Raw genomic sequence first — 5779 nt, forward strand, 5'->3', positions numbered from 1 at the left:
ATTCCTCCACGGCTGAAAGGACGAGCATCTGCAGTTACGGGGATTCGAACCCTCGACCCGTTGCCTGAGCGTCCAAATTGTATTATTTGGAACAGCGAGGATACGATTGGTAACAGTTTCCAAAATTAAGCAGTTTAATAGGGCACCCTGATGGAGATAAGAAACACCAGGAACGTTCACATCAAATAACTCCTCCGTCATAAAAGTATCACAATTCGTCATTACTTATAAAAAGTCAACCAAACAACTTTCTGTGGCGGACGCATCCCTATTTCAATAATGAACCCAGCGACGAAACCTGAATACATTTCATGTTTTGCTTTAAACAAAGAAATCTTAGGCCTAATATTACGATATTTTATCCATTCTCAATCCAGTTCCAATTGTCTAAAAGTATAGTTATTAATAATAATAATATATATTATATATACACACACACACACATCAAGTCTAACATCGCGACATAAATTTAAAACATTATAACACAGTAACGTTTCTAGCCCGTATATCCCGATGAATTAAGCTAAAAATGGACGGATACCGTGTGTCCAGCTATTCGTACGTACCTTGACAGAACGTGTTCGCGTGCTACGGTCAGAAAATAACTGCTTTTCTTCTAACCTACCTAGAGACGTACGTCTCGTTGATTCCTTATTTATCACCAAATACAGTTTAACTATGGGATTCCATCCTAGACGCACCTATAGTAGGCCACTGTTAGTACTTATATGTAGATCCGCTAGATGTCGCACTTCGATGACGTAGAAACCATTCTTCTGAAGAGAGAGAGGGCATTTCCCGGACGTATCAAGTATATAGACAAGAGATGGGGCCGGAACCTGTAAATTTCATCAGTCAGTCCCTTGCACGTGAGTCACTCAGTTTGCCACACATATACTTAGAAACAAAGGTTTTTTTTTCTGTACTTTGCTTGGGCGGGCACAACAGAGACCAGGTGTCGCCCTCTTCACACAAACCTAACCTCTTACTTTCTAGACAGTTAATTCCTTTCGGATTTCCAACTTCTAATGCGTTACAGATCAATCTTCTTAAAACTGTATTACAAGGAAACACGGTCAATCATATATGAGTGATTATATGCCCGTAGAGGGCGCTATCGTCATTTGTTTCTCGTAGACTGAAGCTAGTCTGTAAACTTCCACGAAGACAGATGACTGACTCTGCTTCCTATTACAAGACCATAGCCTGTTCACGACGTTCCGCTACTAAAAGCGCGGCTTGTCCAAGAATGATTATATATGCCTGTAGAGGGCGCTATCGTCATTTGTTTCTCGTAGACTGAAGCTAGTCTGTAAACTTCCACGAAGACAGATGACTGACTCTGCTTCCTATTACAAGACCATAGGTGTGTATATATATTGGTAAAACGCTTGGATAGGCCAATGTTGCCTAGTGAATGTACAATCTCGTTAGGCTACTCTTCACAACAATGATTGCGATAACTTTTGAACTCAAATGCACTCTTTAAGGATCAAGCATAACAACGAGCCTTGTGGAAAAGCTTGGACACTTACAATTAGGGGGTGAAAGAACTCTAGTGTTTATCTACCTTTATTTAAACTTTTTTTGCTTCAGAGTCTGGGATAATAGCCCCATTTTCAAGAAAAGATAGTTCCGCGAAGATCCGATTTTTACATCTGTTTATATTGACACTTATTAGAAAATCATGTTGGCTGAAAACTTGTTTTTATCATTTTAAGAATTTTCTTGTTTGTTTCTAGCTAAGCACAATGAGCTATCTGTGCTGTGCCCATCACGGGTATCGAAACCCGGTTTTTAGCGTTATAAGTCTTCAGACTTACCGCTGAGCCACCAGGGGGCGCATTTTAAGAAAGTATTTACAGAAAAAAATAATAATAACTGTTTAAAACACCGCAAACAGATTTTAATATAAAAACTATATAAACCCTGCTTCGTAAAACTGGACCCCGAGACATTTCTACCGGTAGCTCAGTTGTAAACTTAAAAGTCTACAAAGCTAAGAATAAGAGTCAGGCCCCTGCAATAAGCACAGCTCGGATAGCCCATTGTGCTTAACAACAAACATGCTCATCCTACTATAACCTCACCATTTTCCTTGTGTTATTTGTTGTTTAAGTACTTAACTATTATATGTTAAAACTTTCCTCCTTCTGTCTATTCCACATCTCCACTTTCTTTTTGAGTTACCTATTGTTTGAGTGATGACACCGATTTCTTCTCTCTATCCTATTCTACTTCGAACGGACAGTCACTTTGGACTTATTTCAGAGATTTCCTGGGCCGGTCAGGGCCTAGTGGTTAATGTACCCAAACTGTGAATTCGAGGATCCCTGATTCGCGTCCCGCTGCTACAAAAACTCGTGTAGATGCGCTATAAGAGTAACGGTCAAGTCTCATTATCCGATTAGACTGATTCTGAGTGCTCTTGAGTCTAGCCTACGCGTTCAATATAACGGCTAGCGCAGGTAGCCCTTGTATAGCTTTATGGGAATACCCGAAAATAATCAAACCAGATTTAAAAGTTTCCTCGTCTATGACAACCTGTGTTTTTCACGTGCGATATTAAAAACCCTAAATATAATATGTCAACCACACTATATCTGCCATATCTAGTGCCGACAAGGCCTTTCGCTTAATACCAGGTCTCATCAAGCCGGTTAGAACATGACAGATATAATAGCGGCCTAGGCGCTTATCAGTTTTATTTAAGTCATTTACAAATCAAATTTTTAGGATAAGAATTAATAACATAACACGATTTATATTATTTTTAACACTGAATATGTATTTTTATTTCTGTTGTCATTATTATAATTATTTTATTCGAATTAACTTTACTATTATTCAGTATCATTATCAGTTAGGCGAGTGTGAGTATTTCAGCTACTTTTTGTTTTCTATTGGAAGCAGTTACCAACAATTATTATATTTTTCATCACAACTTTTACAGAGAGACGGATGAGTTAGCTAATCTTATTTCCAGGCGCTTTAACACTTTCCTTTTTACGTTTTATTTTTCAAAATATAATATTTTACTTCTATCTACATGAAAATAAGCGATTTAGATTCACAAAAAGTACATTATACAATCCCAAACAGTTGGAAAGATCACACGCGGTACAGATTTTTGCTTCAGAAAAGCGAGTCTTTATTCAGACTATGAACAGTGATAAAAAAAAGCTTCAATATATTTTGATTGTTGTTGTTTTAAGTATGAAGTTTTGCCAGGACAGTGCGACTACCTGATCAATTGTCGTTGTTAATTGAAAAGAAAGAGCTTAGAATTTCAAAAATTAAAATATTCATAAATTAAAACAATGAAGTGAATTTTGAAGCAAAAGGAAACACCTGTCCAAAAAAAGTGTCTTTCTTTTTTCAGTTATAAGCTTAGAAGAAATGTCAATCAAATCCATAATATAGTTTTCGAGCTTTTAAAACAAAATCCAAGAGAGGGCGCTACAAATATTGAAAACAGCTTCATGACAACGTAAATTTTTCCGAGTTGGTGGAACAATATTAGCTCAAAAACCTTAATTTTTACATGAAAATATAATTTTTGAAAATTAAAACAGAAGTTAGAAAGAAAAAAAAAACGATTAGATTTGAATAAAATGAGATTCATTTTGTCTGGGTGAAAAGGAAAAACGAAGAATTTATGGGAGACTTGGAGAACAACTCTTTGATCCAATATCAGTCAATACACGGCCTTGTTTACAGTCTGGCACCTCGATGCTGGGGGTAGCACCTGCTCAACAGGGTGTCCTCGATCAGTCTATCCTTGATTTGGAGGTAATATATTACACTTACGTCAGTTCAGCTTGTCGTGTTCTGTTTATTTTTTTATTGCCACAAACCCCCATCCTGTTACACCAGTTTGGTGGTGTTTATACGAAAAGAAAATCATCTCGTATAAGGAAAAATTCCAGAAAGCATTCTATCGTAAGTAAATACTTCATAAGAAGTAAAAATCGGTAAAATTTACTAAATTCCCTCAACTATTTCCACGAATCTCATTTTCAGTCGTGGAGGGCAGATAATCCATCGTGTAGCTTTGCGTCTAACAACAAACAAACATTTCCAGTTTTTAAAGTATGACGTCACTACCCTCTTATACCAAAGTCGTGAAAAAGTGTGTTTAGCCCCAACCTTGAAAAAATAAAAATAAATCGTGGCAAGTGTTTGGTTTTTAAAGGACAGATCTTACACTTTCCTAAACTGGGGTTCGGGGATATTATTATCCCCCTTCGCCCCGCTAGCGTGAATACAAAATTTGGGGAAGGTCTAGGTGTTAAAAGTAGTTTTAGAGATCGCAGATATTTACTGACAGACAGACTTGGCAGATGTGCGGTGGATTGTGAGGCAGAGAGAGAAGACCAAGGCCGGTGATAAGAAGTAAGACGACAGTGTTCGACGAAGCATATCTCAACGAATGCCCTGTATGCAGGGTCACTTAGTGGCTGGGATCTGTAAATCTAATGCCATGGCAGGGATCAGAACACCTAAGAATGCCGGGAAATTTGTTGTGTGGGGGGGATCCCCGAAAAAAAAAACCCACTTTCACAGGACAGGCGCCGAATAGTCTACCTGTCCTGTGCCCAGAGCTGAAAATGAAACTACATAAATGGGTTAGAAGAACTTTGGGGTATTTTTAAGTTTCATAGCTAAGTTTCATTGTAGGGGGACACAGTTTTGTATGATGTGCTTGTGATCGTGTGAAGGTCGGCAGTTAGGGGGGTTTCTTCTTCTTCTTTTTTGCTTTATTGTAATATTTGAATGTTAATCTTTCATTTAATGTCTGTATATTGCATGATTTGTGTGGCGCCGAACCTGGAGGGGATGGGAAGGTGACGAGTCAAGGGCCAGCAGGAAAAAAAAAAGGGGGGTGGAATGCTAAACAAACGTTTGGGAAACTCTGAAGTAGAATAGAAAACAGTTTTGTGTAAAGCTACTCGAGGTCTAGCCGTCCCTAATTTAGTAACTAAAGTAGGCGAAGGGCGATTAATAAACATCAATTCTTTGGTTACTGTTTGCCAATGAAAAGTAGGATTGATCATAACATTAAAACGCCCCACAGCTGAAAGGATTCGAAACTGCGACTCGTAGATTGTGTTCTATCTTATTTATAAATTGACAACTTCGGTTTAGTGAAATTTAATAAAATATAAAACACACGATACGAATTAGGGAAATTATCAAAGGAAAAGGCAACAATTTTATACGAAATTTAAAATATTTTTCTGAAAGTCCTGCTTTTAACGATTCCTTTTGAGATATCAAAAATCAAAAACAAATTTTTCGTAAAGACAATTCGCAAGTTTTTCTTGTATCTGTGACTTGGCGTGTAAAATTATTCAACACAATTATTTTTTTATTTTTTAACTAGTAGCGCCATCTTTTGGTAAAATAGAAAGGATACGTCAAGTGGTAGTAATGGTTGGAGACGGCTTGAATGAGTAATGATAAAAAACTTTGTCCAAGTTGGACAAAACTAGCCATTAAACACAATATTCCTGTCAACGTTAAATTCTCACAAAAAAACCCGGCCCTAAATTAAAATCGTTACTAAACAAAAATCATTTAGAATCACACAATACCAACGTCATTTACAAAATAACATGCAATAACTGCCCAGAATTCTACATCGGAGAAAGAGGAAGAAAATTGGAAACCAGATTGACAGAACACAATAAAAAAAACGTCCCATGTTTTTCACCATTGCAACTCAAAAACCATAGTATATCTATTAAAAACACTAATTTTAAACAAAGAACCAAAC

At 37.1% G+C, this 5779-nt stretch overlaps 1 protein-coding gene across 7 annotated transcripts in view; it reads right to left on the reverse strand.

The window, feature by feature from the left end:
* LOC106465470 (sodium- and chloride-dependent glycine transporter 1-like) overlaps positions 1 to 5779 on the reverse strand; it is an 81544-nt gene that overhangs the window by 36377 nt on the left and 39388 nt on the right. Inside the window, exon 1 of one of the 7 annotated variants that reach the window (XM_022393375.1) lies at positions 567 to 650. The exons of 5 other annotated variants lie outside the window; for them this stretch is intronic. The gene's annotated coding sequence lies outside the window, so the exon portion shown is untranslated. Of the gene's footprint in view, positions 1 to 566; positions 651 to 5779 lie in introns of those variants that run through there. One more of the 7 variants, XM_022393378.1, reaches the window with a different exon arrangement.

This window comes from Limulus polyphemus, unplaced genomic scaffold (assembly GCF_000517525.1).
Source record: "Limulus polyphemus unplaced genomic scaffold, Limulus_polyphemus-2.1.2 Scaffold1954, whole genome shotgun sequence".
In the NCBI taxonomy this organism is placed as follows: Eukaryota; Metazoa; Arthropoda; class Merostomata; order Xiphosura; family Limulidae; genus Limulus; species Limulus polyphemus.